Below are 21,167 nucleotides of genomic sequence, written 5' to 3' on the forward strand. Positions count from 1 at the left end.
CAACTTAACGCCAGCGCAGGCAGGGAAGGTTTGTTTATGTACAGGAAGGAGTTCCTTCCTGCACATAAACAAAGTTTAAATGCCATTTTGTAACTTACATGTGTGCTGCTTTATGCAGCACACATGTAAGTTACAAATTGGCATTTTTAAAAAGAGGTTTGTTTATGTACAGGAAAGGACACCTTCCTGTACATAAACAAACCTTGGCATTTTGTTTTTTCCATGTGTGCTGCCCAAGGCAACACACCTGGAAAAAGCAAAACCGAGGAGAAATTAAGCATTTCTCCTCGTTTCGCCACCTTAAGAACAGGTCTGACCTGTTCTTAAATTTGGCGCTGCCACCTATTATCGGCAAGCTTGATAATAGGTGGCAGCGTCGAAGTGAATGGGTGTTGCGGTGGAACGCCCACCGCAACACCCACTGCACGCGCCCTTTCACGATGAGTTTATCGTGAAAGGGGCCCTATTACAAGTCAGCGTTAAGTCAATTAACGAGGCTTTAAGCCCCGTTAATTGACTTAACACTGCCTTGATAACAGGATGATGCAGATATCGCCGCGTTATTGGCAGAAAAGTGCAGATAGCGCGGCAATAGGAGGCTTGTTAATATGCCCCTCAGTGTTTTAGAAATGCATCCACATTTTGTTACATAACACATCAAGGCAGATGAAGAAGAGAAGCTGGTTGGTGGGCGGGTGCTAGACGCCCTAGGCTGTGTGTCACCCGTAAAAGGTAAGTGGAGAGCTATTCCTGCAGGTATACCACCTTACATGGGAAAAGAAGCAAGTATTCTAGAAATGTGTAAATGCTCCTAAGAGTACAAGTTGAAGCTGTGTTTATTTCTCACAAAAATAAGTGAAGGTGTCCAAAATGTTAATTAGGAGGCCGTCCAATGATGTTTCTTGTGCAGCCCACTTCCATCATTGGCCTGACTCTGGTGCAGCTCACTTCTACACCTGACACGTCCCACTGCCAGGATGAGTACCACACTGGAAACATGCACAGATGATTCATAAAATGGGCTCTGTTCATAGGAAAAACTAATTGTTACTAGTAGATGCTGCATAGGAAAAGAAATGGTATTGTGCTATGTATGAATAGTGCAATTGTATTAAACGTAAAAAGTCAGACTTTTCAGTGGAACACTTTAGTTTGATTCGAGAACTGGCTAGCATGTTAAAAGGACTTGAAAGCCTGACTGGCCTTCCATGGATGGATTAGTCACCAGTCCCCACTGTAGAAACAAACCCTTCACCAGTATCTGCAAAAGATCCCTTGATTTCCAACATCCCAGCAACATAAAACAGGAGACCTCCATCCAATCCCTGTGTGATCGCCAGCCCCTCCTCAACACAACCTACCTAGAGGAATCATCTGAGATACCAACAACATCAGATTATCCTGCCAGGTGATCAAACATGTCAAAGGGCCCGCTAACACAAAACGTATTCGATATTTCAACCATCATATCGTATAGGCACAAGTGTAATCATCAGAGGGCGTCCCAGTACAGGCCAACACTTTATGTGCTATGGAGCCACTTGCACGTCACATTTCTATCAAGCCTGTGAGCCACATAATCATCTCCCTCTCTCTCCAAATCCAGTATCTCTGCTTTTCTTCCAGCTCTTATCAGTGGACTCGAGCCTCACTTTCACTCTCATCCCTGCCACCAAGGATTCCGCATGAAAAACTGCTCAAGATGGGACATCGATCTTCTCAGCGCTCTCTCATATGTTCTAGGGAAATCCCTGAACCACAAATCTGTTGATCCCAATCCATCCATCTTCTTCAGTACTCTGGTGGGTCTACAAAACAAAATGATGTGCCTCTGGTTAAGCAGTAGATTCTACTAGCTTCCTACTCTGAGAATCATAATCTACAGACTCTTCTGTAATGTCTTGTACATAGAAAAATGCTGGAACTCTTTTGGTTCCCACTGTATACTGTAGGCCTGTGACGCAAGCATCATAGAGATGATTTGAAGACATGCTTAGAACGGTGAGTTCTCACATACATGCAGTGGAATAAAGACGTGTAAAACTATTCTCTGTATGTGGCGTGGTTATTGACTAGTACCTGCGCCGGCAGAACGCTACACCTGGCGATGAGATGGGGATAGGAAGCCCGTACACTGAAAGCACTCTTCCAGAGAGTTTGCCGTGGTCCTGCAAGCTGCTTGTGTGTACCATGTGTGCCACAGTCGAAATGCAGTATCAATGCTGCCACTGTTGGAGTCTCAGTTCAATGCCAGCCTATGCAAAAGGCTTTAAGACAGAGAAAGGGACATTGAAAGTCTACATGTTGGTGGCCAGGAACTGAATGAAATGGCCACAAATAAAAGGTACTGTACCATTGCACAAATAATGCCATATGCTATACAGAGTAAGAACGCTAACGGCGGATGCAACCAGCACACAGCAATAGCTCTGTACAAATTAAACTGAAATTAACGTAGTATGAAACAGAGATTAACCAGGTGTTTGTAAATAAACATTTAAGCAGGAAGCTGACAAATATCATAATGTTATCTGTTTTCATGGGCTAGGAGTGTACAAGGTTTATCTACTTACCTTAATCACTAATGACTCATCATGCAACGGCCAATTGTGGAGTGGCCCCAGAAAGAGGGTCAGGGGTTGAGTGAGAGGAGTTGGCCCCAAACAAAAAGGCCCACCACCAACGCTGCCATGCAGGGGCTTGGAAATACCCCCCTGATTCCCATCAAGCAAAGAGCTTAGATGAAGAACCAGGAAGAAATCCAAGTTCCAAAGGTCATTAAGGATCACTCAGAAGCCCGGACATTATAAGGAACTAGAGAAGCTCTTCCTCACTGATCTCCAATTGAAGTGCCTGAGAGACCATTACTCTCAACAAATTTATATGTGGCTGCTGCCTTCTTAAAACCGCCATCAGCATTTGATGCTTCCAAAAAACACAATATTGGCAATGGATGGACTACATAGATAGAGACTTTTGAAGATGCTATTGATGCAATAGATGAAAAAAGGATTATAAAGAATCGGAGGAACTTGGCTGGTGAAAGAGTGAAAAAATTCATGAAAAAGCTATCATAAAAAGGCGAAGTAATTTACAATCAAACCAAAACAGCCTTGAATTTAAAGTTTAATCAAGTGCAAATGTTGATTATGAAAGATACATATTCAGTCAAGAACTCAAGAGACCAGGTGAAACCATTAATGAGTCGGTTGGGAGATTGAATGTTCTGGTGAGGCACTGTAAATTCAATTATAATTATATTTATTTTATTTATTTTATTTTAGGCGATTTATTAAGCGCTCAATTACCCGTGGGTGTCTCGGCGCTGAGAGAGAGAACTGGTCCATGAGGAGTTATTGCGTGAACAGCCAGGATTTAATCTGCTTGCGGAAAGAGAGAAGAGATGTGGAGGCTTTGATGAAATGTGGAAGACTGTTCCATAGTTTAGAAGTGGTAACTATGAAAGATCTGTCTCCCCAGGAGACTTTCTTAGTCCTGGGAACCTGCATGAGTCCAGCGGTTGAGGATCTTAGGGATCTAGCAGGTTTGTAAGGACAGAAGGAATCTTTCAAATACGCTGGACCTTGACCATGAATTGCTTTAAAGGCAATACAGAGGGCCTTGAACTTAGTTCTCTTCTTTACAGGCAGCCAGTGAAGCTCTCGGAGTGTCCCAGAAATGGGGGCATACTTAGGGCATCCCGTAATCAATCTGGCCGCCGCATTTTGCACCAGTTGTAATTTCTTTAGAACACCTTCTTGAGCATTGACTAGCAGACCATTACAATAGTCAATGCGGGCCATGATGAGTGCGCTAATCAACGTTTTTGTCATATTCATGGGAAGATAAGGTAGGAGTTTTTTTATCATTCTCAAGGTGTAGAATGAGGAGGATACTACCGTGTTGACGTGGTGCAATGAAGGTGAGTTTGGTGTCCAGTATAACTCCGAGATTTCTTGCCTTTGTCACAGGGGAAGGGGGGGGTCCCAGGGCATCAGGCCACCATGTGGGAGACCAAGCAGGGGAGAGATTGCCAAACAGCATCACCTCCGTTTTATCGGAGTTTAATTTCAGGCAGTTTCTTGCCATCCAATTACTTATTGCCAGCATTCCCAGATTAAAGTTGGCGGCCACTTCATCTCCGTTTTTGTTTATGGCTAGGACAATCTGGGTGTCGTCGGCGTAGGATGTAACTGCCAGGTGATGGATTTTTATGGTCCTCGCTAAGTCTGACACATAGATGTTGAATAATGTGGGACTTAGCGAGGACCCCTGGGGAACACCACAAGGAAGAGTGAAGGGAGGTGAGTTGAAGTTGCCAAAGGCAACGGATTGAACTCGATCGGTGAGGAATGAGGCAATGAGTTCTTTCGCTGCACTCGTGATGCCTGCCGTTTCGACACGGTCGATCAAAGTGGAGTGATCGACCGTGTCGAAGGCCGCAGACAGGTCCAGCAGAATGAGCACTGCTGATCCTCCACTGTCCAGAGACTTCCTGATTTCCTCTGTGGCTTTAATAAGCGCAGTTTCCGTCCCGTGTCCCTTCCGGAAGCCAAATTGTGTTTCGTCCAGGCAGTTGTTTTGATCTATAAAATCTGAAATTTGTGTATTCATTATTTTTTCCACAATTTTGGCAGGGAGTGGGAGACAGGCGATAGGACGATAATTGGCAACTATCGTCGGATCAAGTGAGCTTTTTTTGATAAGAGGTTTGACAATGGCTTTTTTCCAGATGGAAGGAAAAGTAGTGGACCGGAACATTGTATTAAAAATATCGGTGAGTTTAGGGCTTATAATTTCGGGGAAGTTTTTGAGAATGGCGGGGGGACATGGGTCTTCCGGAGATCCGGAATTCGTGGTGCGTAAGAGATGAGACACCAATTCAGAGGAGATCTGAGAAAATTCCTGGAAGGAACTGGGAGGGTTTGTTCGAAGGGGGTTGGTAGAGTTCATGTCCGACGGAGTTTGGTCATTAGAGGCGAAGTGAGGGTGTCCAGTACCATTGGCATGCGCTTTAAATTGGGAGAAGATGTCCGTGACTTTTTTTTGGAAATGGTTTGCCAGAGAGTTACATAATTCTTGGGTATATGTAATAGGGGTGGATGCTGTTTGTCCAGAGAGACGCGTCACTACCTGGAAGAGTTGTTTGGTTGAGTCTTGAGCGAGATTAATTTGACTGCTATAGTATTTACTTTTCTCCTTGATAATTAGTTGTTTGTAGTTAAGCAGCATGATTTTATAGAGGGCTTTTTGCTCTGGATCGTAGTCACGTCTCCATTTGCGTTCTTGGCGCCTACAGTGTTGTCTTTCCAGTCTAAGAGTATCATTGAACCAGGGTGAGGACTTGATGTTTCTGTTGGAGGATTGTTTCTTAAGTGGGACTGTTTGATCGACAGTGTTTCGGATCCAAGTGGTATAGTTATTGGCAGCTAGTTCAGGATCAGCCTAAGTGGGTGGTAGGGAGGTCAATAGTGAGGATTGGGAAGCAGGAATGTCGATGCTTTTCCAGGCTCTGAATTTATTTAAGGGTAAGGAAGTGTGGAGTCGTGGGGGAGTAGGTTGTAGTGTAAAATCAAAAAGAATAGCAGAATGATCCGTCCAGGTAAAGGGAAGGAGATCCTTTATTACTAGGGATTTCTCGCTAGAGAATAGACCGTCGAGAAGATGGCCCGCAGTATGCGAGGAGCCAGTAACCAATTGTGGGAGTCCTATAGTATTTAGTTCAGATAACAGAGCAGTAGTATCAGGATTGTCCAATAGCTCAAGATGGAAGTTAAAATCACCTAAAAAGGTGTACTGACTTTCACCTGCCAGTGGTTCAAGAAGCATGGGTAGACTAGCAAGGAAAGGACTGCGAGGTCCAGGAGGGCGGTACATAAGTGTACCTTTGAAAGGGGGCGCATTAGGGATAGAGATAGAGAAAGACAAAGCTTCACAGCAAGAGGTGGGGATAGTTTCTGTTTGTACTGTTAGGTTTCCACGGTATATGATGGCTTTAATTATAAGGAAGCTACCCGCCTCAGAATAATTGGTGGATTCTGTCAGATTCCTTTAGATGACGAATACTGAAGGAAACTCTGAGCTTGGAACAGGTCTAGGCTTCTCGTGCTGAAGAGCGTGCTGCTCGTCGGTAAACTGACATGCAGCTCGGAGGCGCACAAAGTGTGTCAGTCATGAGCATGAAAAGTAAGCCAAGGTACAAGGCCAAGAGACACAAGGTGATGTATCAATAGAAAAAGAAGACGTACTACAGGTGGGGACTGTCATTTCCACACAAAGGTAAATGTCCCACCATTGACAGATGTGCATTGGCTAAAGTAAAGCAGACCGTTTTGTGACGACTTCCAAGGCGAAGAAAAAAGTAAGTGCGTCACAGCCTGAAGACAAAGTGGCCAACCAAATGCTACCTCATTGATGTTTGACACGATCCCACAACGCCAAGTGGTCACACCAACTGAGGTCACTACCGACACCAAACAAAGTCGATCATCATCTAAATCATTGACAAAGAGTTCCTCAGCATAATTTTCAGTGAAAGTGACAATGACAATTGCTCAATGTCGATGTGCACTTCAAAAAGGCATGCACTTGTAGAACTAGTCAAATGTGGGAAAAAAATTATTGCTTAAACATGACATCATTTAATGCTCCAGTGGTCCAACAGCATGGGTTTCTCCCATTGTAGCAGTGCCTAAAAGAGACAGTGAAGAAGCCTTATGTCAGGACCCTGATTTTCTGGGCTCTCAAAAGTTCCTCAGAAGCAGACAACTAGGCCCACCTTGCAGCTCCACCTATTCCCCAATTAGCAAGTAAGCCTTGATCAGATAAGGTGGGTTTCAACAATAGCAATGACCAGGAACCAATATCATCACATCACAAAAGAGGCAAGAATGGTTGTCATTATAGTAAGAAGCTTTTATAATCAGTTCGGTGAATTTGGCACAGATTCAGATCAACAACAGAAGTATCAGCTCTAGACTCTCATGTGGAATAAAAGCTCAATAGACCATTAACATTATTATCCGATTCACATGCACAGTTTCTTGAAAGAATAACCACAGTAAACTCAAAGCATCAAAGGATAAAATTAGCTTCGGAATGTCTTTGGGTTCAAAACAATACTACAGCCACTCTGTTGAATTCACAGCATAGACTGAAACAAACTCAATGAAGTTTGAAGGAGAACCAGGTTCCGACACCTTGTTTCTTCACCAAATGAAGCGGAAGATTTAGGCAAAGTCTGAACCAAAAGATCTAGGTAAACAAAGTCGTCCAACAAGCCAAAGCAATAAATGTTGCCAGAGAAAACGCCCCTCGCGCGTTGTCTGACGAGCGCCCTTGAAGAAATTACCAGCCGGCAACTCAGGACTTGGCATCAAGATCAGAAAAGGATTAATCCTACCTGCGTTTTCAGCAAGCGGATATTCGTGGTAGTTTACTACCATTCAAGGAGTCAGGAGTCTGGAAACTGGAACTGCGGAGAAATCCTCAGCGCGGAGCGAAGACAGGAAACAGGAGACCTCCAAACTCGGGAACCAGCAAGAATAATCCGCACGGAGAACAGGGCGCGGCTCCTTTTATAGTTCTGAACGGAGGTACAGGTGCTGCAGAGGGAAAAAAGACCTCGGCAGCAAATCTGAACAAGAACTTCAAAAGCCCTGGGGCCAACAAGCAGTGGTAAAGCGGTAGCGGCCAAACAAATGCAACAAGCATTGGCAATGTTTCAAAGGGCATTGCACTGGAACAAGCATTGGCAAAAGGAAACGTTTCAAAGGGCATTACACTGGGCACAGATACAATGCAAAGAAGCAGCGGTACAGCACAGAAGCATTTGACACAGCATAAATAAACAGTATGACACTACGCAGTGCAGCAGAGGTACGGGGCAGGTAAGAAAACGGGAGACATAGGGCAGTGCAATAGGGATCCTGACAGTGCCCCCCAACAAAAAAGGTGACACCCCCCCAGAGGCTCAAAAGTGGGAGACCGGGTGCCTGGCATGAAACAATCGCAACAAACGAGGAGCATGAACGTCCACCTCGGATACCCAGGAATCCTCCTCAGGCCCGTAGCCCCTCCAGGAAAGCAAATACCACAATTTCCCTCTGATGCGTTTACAATCCTTGATACAGCGTACTTCAAACTCATCCTGGCCTTTCACACACAAGGCCGGAGGACGAGCCCTCTTCTTGACAGTGGCCTTTTTCAATAGTGACACGTGAAAAACAGGATAAATCCTCATGCCCTTGGGAAGGAGAAGTTTGTAAGTCACAGGGTTTACAGACTTAATCACTTTGTATGGGCCAATGAACTTTGGGTGGAATTTATAGCGGCTCCTGAATTGAAAGTTTTTCGTAGAAAGCCAGACCATGTCTCCAATGCGAAGATCTGGACCCTTCTGCCTTTTTCTGTCGGCAAACTTTTTGTAAGAGGCTTTAGCTTTTAACACATTAGTCCGCAAGACCTTAGTAACTCGTTCCATTTCACGGAAATGGGAATCCAAGGATGGTATATTGGTTTCCGGATGAGCTAGGAGTAGAGGTGAGAAATGGGGGTGTCGGCCATAGATAGCAAAAAATGGTGACAAACCAGTAGAGACATTCTGTAGATTATTGTACGCAAATTCAGCTTCCCACAACAGAGCTAACCAGGAACCCTGCTTTTTGAACAAAAAACACCTCAAATACTGTTTCAAGACTTGGTTAACTCGTTCAGTCTGCCCATCTGATTCAGGATGGAAGCTGGTAGAAGTGTTAGTTTTGATGTGAAGAGCTGAACACCAGGCTTTCCAGAACCGTGAAATGAATTGTGGTCCGCGGTCTGAAGTTATGGACCTGGGAAGACCGTGCAAACGCACCACGTGTTCCAGCAACAATTGAACTAGTTGAGAAGAAGTTGGAAGTTTCGAGCAAGCAATAAAGTGGGCCATCTTAGATAAACGATCCACAACTACGAGAATGGTAGTCATCCCCTTTTCTTCTGGCAAATCAGTTATGAAGTCCATTGCAATATCCTCCCAGACCTGTGTCGGGGTGGGAAGTGGAAGCAGAAGACCTTTTTTACGACCATGTTCCCCTTTAGCTTGAGCACAAACATCGCAGGCTTGTATGAACGAAACTACATCCTTGCTCCATGTTGGCCACCAAAAATTTCTTTGTAGAAGTTCCTTGGTTTTGGTGATCCCAGGGTGACCTGCTAATTGACTTTCGTGACACCACTGTAAAACCTGTGTTTGTAACTTCTTAGTTGGAACAAATAAGAGATTGGAGTAAAAGGGCAAGTTCTGATGAATAGTTCTTTTAGGCCCTTCTTTAACCCATGATAACAGTGTTGGAATTGGCATAGCTTGTCTTATGTGCTGGAAGAAGACCTCGGACATTGTAGCGCCTATTATTTGACCTTCTGAAAGCATGCTTGTGGGTTTGGGATCTTGAGGAACTTCATCAGACTTGTGATCGTATCGAGATAAGGAATCTGCTTTGTTATTTTTCGTGCCTGATCTGAAAGTGATGATGAAATCAAACTCTGCAAAGAACAAAGTCCAGCGAAGCTGCCTAGGAGTTAAAGCCTTGGCACATCTCAGGAATTGGAGGTTCCGATGGTCTGTGTAAACAGTCACTGTATGTTTAGCCCCTAACAGGTAGTGGCGCCAATCCTTGAAAGCATAACGAATAGCCAAGAGTTCTTTCTCTGCGATGGTATAGTTGGTTTCTGCAGGTAAAAATTTTCTAGACAAAAAGGCTATAGGATGCAATTCATTGGTGATTTGGTCTCTTTGAGATAAAATGGCCCCAATTGCGAAGTCAGAAGCATCGGCTTCTACAATGAAAGGCATCTCAGGATCTGGATGTCGTAGAACAGGAGCTTGAGTAAAGGCTTTTTTAAGAGTTTGAAAAGAAGAGTCTGTGTCGGTGGTCCAAATGAATTTAACCTTCTTCCTTAGAAGTTGGGTTAAGGGTGTGGCCAGGGTAGAAAAATTCTTGATAAAACGTCGGTAAAAGTTAGCAAAGCCTAAGAAGCGTTGGATATCTTTCACCGAAGTTGGAATTGGCCAATCTAGGATTGCCTGTATTTTCCTTGGAGCCATAGTAATCCCTGATGGAGAGAGGATAAATCCAAGAAACTCAACCTTGGTAGTATGGAACTCACACTTAGACAATTTGCAGAATAACCCATGGGTTCTTAAGGTGTTCAGAATTGTTTTGACGTGTCGAATGTGTTCTTCGGGTGAAGCTGAAAAAATTAGAAGGTCGTCAATGTAAGCTATGACAAACCTATCTAAGAAGTCTCGTAGGACATCGTTAATAAAAAATTGGAAGGCAGCTGGAGCATTGCATAAGCCAAAAGGCATTACACAATACTCAAACAAACCAAAGCGAGTTCGGAAAGCAGTTTTCCACTCGTCGCCTGGTCTGATACGTACCAAATGGTAGGCACCTCGCAAGTCGAGTTTCGTAAAAATTGTGGCTGAGCGCACTTGATCAAGAAGCACCGGGATCAAAGGTAGAGGGTATCTATTCTTGATAGTGATGTTATTGAGAGCTCTATAGTCAATGCAGGTGCGCAGTTCTCCATTGCTTTTAGGCACGAAGAAAAGAGGAGAGGCTGCTGGAGACTTGGAGGGCCTAATGAAACCATTTTTCAAAAATTTATCAAGGTATTCACGAAGATGAGTGTTTTCCAGCTCGGTCAAGGCATAAATTCTGCTACAGGGTATTTTGGCACCTGGTACTAGATCAATGGCACAATCATAGTCTCTATGTGGTGGAAGAGTTTCGGCCTTTTGCTCACAAAAAACATCTGTGAACTCTTCGTATACGGATGGCAAGTCAATGTCTTGTTCAGCAGCTGTGGAGATATATAGTGCAGAGGCTGAATGCAGGAGGGTACTAGGAGAGTCCTTTGAGTCTTTCTCAGAACAGGTATTACATTCTTGTTTGCACCAGGGTGAATTGAAATCAACAGAACGATCTACCCAGTTGATAACTGGATTGTGCAGCGTTAGCCAAGGGATGCCCAAGATAACACCAAATTGGGGTGCATCGATTACGTCGAAAGATATGGTCTCTTGGTGTCTTCCGGAACCTACATTGCAAACCATAATAATGGGAGTGGTACAGTGGGTGATCATTCCAGAAGTTAGCTGAGTTCCATCGACTGCATAAACAACTTCGGGTTTTTCTTTCGTGATTAAAGGTATGTGTGTCTTTTCGATAAACTTGGAGTCAATGAAATTTCCGGTGGCACCAGAGTCAATCATCACTGCCACCATAATTTGTTTCAAATTGGGCAAGCTAAAGAAAACATTCAAAGTCAAATGAGGCACTGTTAACTGTAAGGTATTTGCAACAGACTGTTCAGGAGGGGGTAACCAACTCGAAAAAGTCTCCTGATCCAAATTCGAGTTCTCTAGTTTTCCGACTTGTTTTCCTTTTTGTCTCGAGACCAAGAGTTCTTAGGTTTCAGTGAACATTCTCTAACGAAGTGCCCCTTTTTACCACAGTATAGGCACAGGCCATTTTTTCGTCGAGTCTCTTTTTCTTCGGATGTTAAGGGTTTCCTTAGGCTTCCAATTTCCATGGGCTCAGAGGCTTCTGGATTATTTGGGTGCGACCTTTCCTTGGCTCTAGAAAAGATTCGGACGTCAGCTCTTCTTTTGTCACCTTTGCGATCAGCTACTCGATGGTCCAAGCGAAGACTAAGAGCTATAAGTTCTGCACAAGTTCGAGGCTGAGGATCAATTGGTGCTATAAGGTCTTTCAATTCGTCTTTAAGCCCTTGATAATAAAGAGCCGCCCTTTTTGCCTCTGGCCAGTCAGTCTCTGCTATTAGGCGGTTGAATTGAGTAAGATAGTGTATTAATTCCTTATTTCCTTGTCTTAGCTCCAACAGTTCTCTGTCTGCGGACCCTGTTATAGTACGTCTATCAAAGATTCTTTCAAATTCTCGTTTAAACTGTACCCAATTGGACAACAGGGGATCATCTGCTTGCACCAAAGGAACTGCCCACATAGCTGCGTCACCACTCAGAAAGGAAATCAAAAAGGCAATTCGAGATTGGGCGTTTGGAAATGAAGCTGGTTTGACCATGAAATGTAACTGAATCTGGGTTAAAAAGGTCTGAAATTTGTTAGGCTCCCCAGCAAACCTCTCTGGCTGGGCCAAGGGAACAGTTGTAGGAACAGTTACAGACACAGTGGGTGATGAGCCAGCTACGTTTGCTTGGGGATGACCTAAAGACGGTACAGAGTCTATGCGTGACTGTAAGCGAGTCACCTTATGGGTTAAAGCTGCAGTTTCATTCCTACTGGCTTGTAGTTCCGTCTGCAAGTTCCCTATCATTGCACACAGGTCATTCATGGTGGCTTCCATTTGGCTGCTGCTCGGGAGGAACAGATTCGTGGGCGGATTATTCTGTCAGGACCCTGATTTTCTGGGCTCTCAAAAGTTCCTCAGAAGCAGACAACTAGGCCCACCTTGCAGCTCCACCTATTCCCCAATTAGCAAGTAAGCCTTGATCAGATAAGGTGGGTTTCAACAATAGCAATGACCAGGAACCAATATCATCACATCACAAAAGAGGCAAGAATGGTTGTCATTATAGTAAGAAGCTTTTATAATCAGTTCGGTGAATTTGGCACAGATTCAGATCAACAACAGAAGTATCAGCTCTAGACTCTCATGTGGAATAAAAGCTCAATAGACCATTAACATTATTATCCGATTCACATGCACAGTTTCTTGAAAGAATAACCACAGTAAACTCAAAGCATCAAAGGATAAAATTAGCTTCGGAATGTCTTTGGGTTCAAAACAATACTACAGCCACTCTGTTGAATTCACAGCATAGACTGAAACAAACTCAATGAAGTTTGAAGGAGAACCAGGTTCCGACACCTTGTTTCTTCACCAAATGAAGCGGAAGATTTAGGCAAAGTCTGAACCAAAAGATCTAGGTAAACAAAGTCGTCCAACAAGCCAAAGCAATAAATGTTGCCAGAGAAAACGCCCCTCGCGCGTTGTCTGACGAGCGCCCTTGAAGAAATTACCAGCCGGCAACTCAGGACTTGGCATCAAGATCAGAAAAGGATTAATCCTACCTGCGTTTTCAGCAAGCGGATATTCGTGGTAGTTTACTACCATTCAAGGAGTCAGGAGTCTGGAAACTGGAACTGCGGAGAAATCCTCAGCGCGGAGCGAAGACAGGAAACAGGAGACCTCCAAACTCGGGAACCAGCAAGAATAATCCGCACGGAGAACAGGGCGCGGCTCCTTTTATAGTTCTGAACGGAGGTACAGGTGCTGCAGAGGGAAAAAAGACCTCGGCAGCAAATCTGAACAAGAACTTCAAAAGCCCTGGGGCCAACAAGCAGTGGTAAAGCGGTAGCGGCCAAACAAATGCAACAAGCATTGGCAATGTTTCAAAGGGCATTGCACTGGAACAAGCATTGGCAAAAGGAAACGTTTCAAAGGGCATTACACTGGGCACAGATACAATGCAAAGAAGCAGCGGTACAGCACAGAAGCATTTGACACAGCATAAATAAACAGTATGACACTACGCAGTGCAGCAGAGGTACGGGGCAGGTAAGAAAACGGGAGACATAGGGCAGTGCAATAGGGATCCTGACACCTTACGCATATGCATTGACAATGCATCAGGCCAATAAGGCAATTAAGCGAGAAAGGCATCCAGGTCCGCACAAAGCTGATATGATTACTCAATTGAATGGTGCAAAGTTCTTCTCTCGACTCGACTTGAATAAAGGATGTCACCAATTAGAACTTGAAGAAAAATCCAAGTGCATTACAACCTTTTCTACGCATATTGGTCTGTTTGCTATAAGCAATTGAGTTTTGATGTATCCTCTGCTGCAAAATGTTTCCAAGACATCCTACAACACATCATACACCCAGTAGTAAATACATTTAACTATAGTGTTGACATATTGTCACACAGAATGAGCATGACAAAGCTTGCATGCAAGTCTGTAATTTGCTGACTGCTGCAGGCTTAACTCTGAATGCAGACAAATGTGAATTCCACAAGAAAAGCTTGAAATTCTTTTGCCATGTCTTTTCTGATGGGGGCACGGAACCTGATCCAGCTAAGGTGCAAGTGTTGTGTACTGCAAATCCCTCACAAGACAGTTCTATTTTACCATAACTGCTTGGAATGGCCAGTTCCTGTTCCAGATACATACAAGACTTTGCTATGGACAACAAAAAAGAATGCGTCTTTTTATTGGTCATGTGAATGTGAGAAGAGCTTGCAAAAAAAAGCAAGCTATTGAGAGTGCCACTGAAATGGCCTACTTTGATCCCAAATATCGTACAGAGGTTGTGGTCGACACTAGCCCTGTTGGATTAGGCACAATCCTTGCACAGCACGATGGACAGCCAAATGCTTGGAGACATATTGTGGCAAATGCCAGTAAACATTTGTCACAAATGAAACATGCTTATGCGCAACCTGAAAATGAGAGTTTGGTAGTGATTCGGGCTTGTGAATGTTTCCATGTAGTCTTGTACGGAAAGCTTTTCACAGTATTGACTGATCACCAAGCACTGTTGATGATATTGGCAATCCCAAAGCAAAAATGCCTCCTTGAATTGGACATTGGTATTTGAGGTACAACTATACAACTTTTTCAGGATCTCACCTGCTTATTCTTTCATGGTTGTGAAATGTGGCAACGAGGACTAGTCCCGAACTGGCCCGTCAGACAAGAAGACCCAACCATGTCAAAGTCAAGACCTATCCAACTGGGAAGAGGGGAAGGAAGGAAAAGTGTAGACATATCCAAGACTCTGCATGTCCGGCTTCTGGATCACCCAAGTTCCTGTCAATCCCTCCCTGAAATTAAACAGAGGTCAATTTACTATGTGACTGCATGTTATGTGCTATTCTCTATACTCAAGCTTAAACCCCTATATAAGTACCTGATGATTTCCTCCTCTGAATTGCGTGTTGTGGAAAGATAAATAACAATTTGGATAAAAAACCTAAAAAACCTAAAACAAGTAAGGGAGGAACTTGTAAATCTGGATACCTGAACAGTAATCAATAAAGGTAAGTATACATGAACTAAATGTATCATACTGAAACTAATGTAGGGTATGTTGTGGCTAGGAAGGAACATAGATCTAGGGACATATACATGCACTAGCAGCCCGTCCCGACGTTGTCCGGGTATGAAATAGAATGTGTGTAATGTGTGTAGTTGGCAAGGGCAATTTATTTAAAAATCTCGCGGTAGACAACATTTTTTGTTTCATTAGAATAGGGACAGAGAAGGCCCAGCTGCAGCCCTGTTTGATGTTAGCAGGAGCGTGTAATTGGTGTAGTGATCAGCCGCCTGAGCCCGGCTACAGCCCTGGTTGATGTTAGCAGGCGCGTGTAATGTCATTGAATGAGAGAGTTATCAGCCGCAGGTAAATCCGTTTAATGAGAGAGTTGAGTGACAGCGAGTAGGAGAGGCTGCAGTAATTGTCCCCACAGACACGCTCATTTGCGTGTTCCCCCGCTTGACGCCCAGATGCAGGCCTGTTTGATGTTAGCAGGCGCGTGTAATTAGTGTACTGATCCGCCGCCTGAGCCCGGCTAGAGCCCTGGTTGATGGTAGCAGGTGCGTGTAATTTCGTTGAATGAGAGAGTTTAGTAACAGCACACAGGAAAGGCTGCCGTAACGTTACTTACCAGGCCTCCAGGTGAACGCGTTTGTCACGCCCCCAGCACACGGCCACAGCAGACGATCTATTGATTAATGTACGACCCACATGGCATGAAGGGCAGAACGTAGCACATGCCCCCAGCGTTTCTCACACCCCCAGCGTGCCCCTTGATGCGGCGCAATTGCTTTCACATGGCACGAAGGCCGGACACACGCCCCCAGCGTTTCTCACGCCCCCAGCGTGTCACCCCCCAAGCGTGCCCCTTGATGCTGCGCAGCAACGTAATCGGCGGTTGTATGTATGACTCACATGGCATGAAGGGCGGGCACACGGCCCCAGCCTTTGTCACGCCCCCAGCATTTGTCACGCCCCCAGCACACACCCACAGCCCATGATGTGATGGCCGTACCACAAGCCCCCAGCGTTAGTCACGCCCCCAGCCCCCAGCCCACGCCCACAGCACAAGGCAGACAGGCCCACAAGGGACTACTTTGCTGGCAATTGTGGGAGTCCTATAGTATTTAGTTCAGATAACAGAGCAGTAGTATCAGGATTGTCCAATAGCTCAAGATGGAAGTTAAAATCACCTAAAAAGGTGTACTGACTTTCACCTGCCAGTGGTTCAAGAAGCATGGGTAGACTAGCAAGGAAAGGACTGCGAGGTCCAGGAGGGCGGTACATAAGTGTACCTTTGAAAGGGGGCGCATTAGGGAGCACACAGCCCACGATGTGATGGCTGTACCACACGCCCCCAGCGTAAGTCACGCCCCCAGTCCACGCCCACAGCACAACGCAGACACACCCACAAGGGACTACTTTGCTGGCACGGTTGTTTTACCTTTTAAATGTATAGAGGAGTCGGCCTAACGGCTAAGGCGCTTGACCTCAGGCCTGGGGATCTGGGTTTGAGTCTTGGTAACGACGCCAAACATCCTGTGATTCTGGGCCAATCACTTAATCTCCCCGTGCCTAACAAAAATGAATGTGTGTCCTCATGTAACGTAACTGGTGCTATGTAAAGCGCTCTGATACCTGATTCCGTTCAGGTCAAGTTCGCACTATATAAAACTCTGCAAAATAAAAAATAAATATATATATATGGCGGCTGTCTGCATAGCCTAAGTCCTTCTGCTGCAACTGCCCTTTCCAACGCTGTATTGGTTGTTGTGATTGGTGCTGTGGTTACTGAGATTACCCGCCTCAAAGGTTTGGGCTCTCTCTTTATAATATTAGTATGGATTATTACATGCATCTGATTATCAAAACAAAAACTGCATTACATAATTCCAAAACAAACGATATGCAGTTTCCATTTAAACAGGCATGTCAGAATATGCTGGCTATCAAGTTCAATAAATAGCAGTGGCACCGCATAGCTTTCTCCTTTTGTAGGCTCACAAGTCCCTGTGAGTGGAAAACAGACAAGAAGACACCCAACGCAGCAGAAGAAAAGGAAACGCAATGCCATGAATCCCTCAAGGACGCCGAATATCCAGGGAATATGCGGAACTGAAGACGTGACATCAGGTAAGGCGTAACTAGAAGCCACAGGCTGAGAAAGGCTGGAACGGCAAGCGTCTTTCTGTGGTGGAGCGCACAGCTTTATAGGCTATGCACTCCACCCAGGAACAACCCACAGAGCACTGGGCCTGTTATTGGGCAGGCCTGACAAATTCTTCATCATACAGGGAAAGATAAGAATCTTCCTGATTATTTTTCAAGAGTGCCTTTGCAATACCATGTACCCAGCGGAGTCCTACTTCAATTTTATTGTGAAATCGAGCACACCAGCTGCCATGTCTTTAGAAGAAATTGACACTGCTACGAGCCAAGATAGTAACATGTTAAAGTTAGAACACATGATTGCTCATCAATCATGGATTTAAGAAGGCCTCGTTGTGTGATGTACACAAATTGTTATTCCTGAGAGTCTACTACAACAAGTGATGAACATCACCCATGAGGGACATCAACGAATAGTTGCCACCAAGAGAGCACTTTGTGACCGAGTCTACCTCCTTACTACTGTCTTTTGCCTCAAGCTATTCAGCACCCTTTGAAAATGCTTGGGAGAGAATTGCCATTGATTTCTGTGGTCCTCTTGAGAAAGGAGTTCATCTTCTAGTCATTGTTGATGAATGATCCCATTTCCTATTGATAGAAAACCTTTCAACCATTACACTTGAAAAGGTTACTGAAAAATTAGATTGCATCTTTGCTACATAGGGTGTACCTACAAACTTAAAATCTAACAATATCCCACCTTTTAATGGTTGAGAGTTTAAAGACTTTCTAAATCACCTCAATATAAAGCATAAAAAAACGCTCCTCTTTGGCCCCAGGCCAATCGTCTGGTGGACAAGTTCATGAGTACTCTAAAGAAATCTGTTCAGCATGCTGATTTGGAAAAATTTAACCTCAAAGTTGTTTTGAACACTAGTCTTCAAGTTTACTGTTCGACCCTTTACTCAATGACAGGAGAAAGCCCTGCAACTCTCATATTTGGACGAGCCATGATAACCAAGCTGCCCCAGTGGACCAACCTGAGATCCAAGAATGAGGAAGACATTCATACTACAGACTTTGGTCGCAAATAGAAAATAAAAATATATGATGACGGAGCACGTAATGTAAAAGATGTCACCTTTACAAGAGGAAATCAAGTGCTTATCAGACAACACTGAAAAGTTAAATCTGATGTTCCTTTTGAGACTGAACTCTTTACCATTACTAACAATAAGGGCACATGGTGACTGCACAGCATCATGGGAATTCCCGGCCAAGAGATTTCTCTCCTTTTTGACATGTGACACATCCCTCACCAAACATTGATGTCATTGTAGAGACTGAGTCCAGACAAACTGTTGATGACTCTGTGTCTGCTGATGATTCCACCTCACCTGTGCAGATCACTGACACCTCGACTGCCAGATCCCAGTTTCCAGTGACCAGATCAGAACGTGTGATTCAGGAGCCACGATACTTAATTGAAGAATTATAATTGCCTGTATATCTTTGTACTGAACCATGTATTTATTCGTATATTTGCTTATTTGTTTAGAAAAGAATTACCATTTTATTTATCAAAGTGAGAGATGTAGTGCTTTGTAAATAAAAAAGTGATGAAATTCTTTTGGTTCACACTATAGGCCTGTGATAGAGCATTAAGGAGATGAGTTTCAGGCAGGCTTAGAATGTTGAGTTCTGACTTACATGTAGCGGAATAAAGATAGGTAAAGCTACTCTCCATATGTGGTGTGAATATTAGCAAGTGCCTGGGCTGACAGGACGCCACACCTTCCATTGTAGTGTTCTAATGCATCAAAGAACAAAAGCTCATACACAATCCTCTTGGTCTTGGAGAGATCATATCTCCTGTAGTTCCAGCACATCTCACCTATATTATCGTAGATCTCACATAACCTAAATATTGCTTAATTCATTTAATGACCCTAGAAAGATAGATGGCAATTTAAGCCTTCAGCAATGTATACTTGTGACCTACTTGCCTGCCATTCCCACCCTGCTCCTTGAATACAATGAACGACTGGTCACATAGTAGCCTGTCATGCAGTATCCTGATGGGCTGCATTTTGTGCTGTGCTTGGAGCGATTGATGTTAGGTACAAATGGCCAAGTGCAGGGGGCCGCTCATTTCAGAGTCCCAGTCAATCTGTACTTTAATCGAGGCAATGTACCATAAACAGGGTAGGTGTTAGATATAGGGTTTCTGATTGACAGAGGAACACACCCTGTCCAAACAGGAACCACCACTCTAGTCAGGGTAAGCTAGATGCATACTAAAAGATCACTTGTGCTCCTCCTCTGGTTGCTCGGCACAGAGCAGTTAGGCTTATCTAAATAGGCAATGTGTAAGGTATATGTGTAACACACACACACATAGCAACACAATGAAAACACCACAAAGACACTCAAACCAGGGTTAGGAAAAAATATATTTTTATAAGTAAAACAACACCAAAACAACAAAGATCCGAAAAGTAGAACAGGAGTCATGAATTTTTAAATATTAAACTAAATTAAAGTGCATCTGGTCGAGCTAGACCGGGGTAGATCCGAAATTCAGGCTGACCATGAGGGAGCGCATATCAGCTATAGGACTCATGCAGGTTCCGCTGAAAAAGTACCTTGTTTAGAGGAAATGGCCAAGACCTGATGTGAGGAGCAGAGGAGGCAATACTTCATCGCCGATCCCGCGGAAGGAGGCGATGCATCAGTTCTAGTCCGTGCAGTCAGCGAGTCTTTGTCAATGAAGCCCTTAGCGATGAAGGCGATGCATTGTTGACAAGTTGCGCAGTCCATCATCAAGCCACTCAGTCTGTTGAAATTATGTTGTCGAGCATCAGCTCTATCAGTGTCAAAGGGAGATGCATTGGTTCAGATCAGCGCAAAGCCGTTGGAGCGTGGATTCTGCTGGCTCAGTACAGAAAAGTCCCTTACATGGACCCACGCCTGGGTTGGTGCCACTTGGCAAGGCAGCACTCACAGATGGCAGAGTTCAGGTGCTCTTGCAGGCTTGAAGGTAGGCTTAAATGGCCTGGACTTCAGAACAAGGGGCAAGCCATCAAGCCCTTGGAGTTACTCTGGGTTCAAGTTAAATGGATCCAGTACTTTTCGTCAGCATGGCAGAGGGCAGATAGTAGCAGGAAACAGGCAGCACAGCGGAAAAGCAGTTCTTCCAGGGCACCAGACCAGCAGAGCAGAGTGGCAGTCCATGTAGCAGCACAACATTCCTTCTTCCTGGCAGAGTTCTTCACAGGTCCAGTAGTGTACTGATTTGGTGAGGCCAGAGCCCCAGCACCTCTATGCAGTTGTGCATTTGAAGTTGGGGTGACTTCAAAGAAGTGTCTTTGAAGTGACATAAGCCCTTTACTTCAAGCACTGGGGCCATACTGCCAGTAGGGATGATTGTCTGTGGACAGGACACTGCCTAAGCAGATGAGTGCACAGACACACATAACCTTCTTGTGTTTGTGGCTGTCTAGAGGAAAGGCACAAAGTGAAGCTGTCCCCCTCCCCAGATGTGTATTGAAGTCAGGCTGCAGGCACAACGAGCAGTAGGAGCAGAGAAAACTTTCTAAAAATGACATGTCTAAAATAGTAAGGGTAAATCCAACTTAACCCATAAAGAGAATTTATCATTGCCATTCCAAAGATATAAAGCAAGACAAAGCTACTCATTTCGAATCAGGAATTACAGCTTAAAATTGTATTTACGCATTCCCAATGTTAACCTACGAGAGGAATAGGCCTCACAATAGTGAAAAATGAATTTAGAGGGTTTTCACTACCAGGACATGAAAAACTTAAAAGTTCATATCCTACCTTTTTTTTATACAGCACCCTTGCCTATGAGCTACCTAGGGCCAGTGAGGGCTTAATTTGTAAAATATGAAGTCCAGGTGCTCAAATTTTTGTCGGAGGCCACACCCACTTTTCACGACTCCACCCACTTCCTCCACTGGCCCCAC

This window comes from Lissotriton helveticus, chromosome 9, assembly GCF_964261635.1.
Source record: "Lissotriton helveticus chromosome 9, aLisHel1.1, whole genome shotgun sequence".
Lineage (NCBI taxonomy): Eukaryota > Metazoa > Chordata > Amphibia > Caudata > Salamandridae > Lissotriton > Lissotriton helveticus.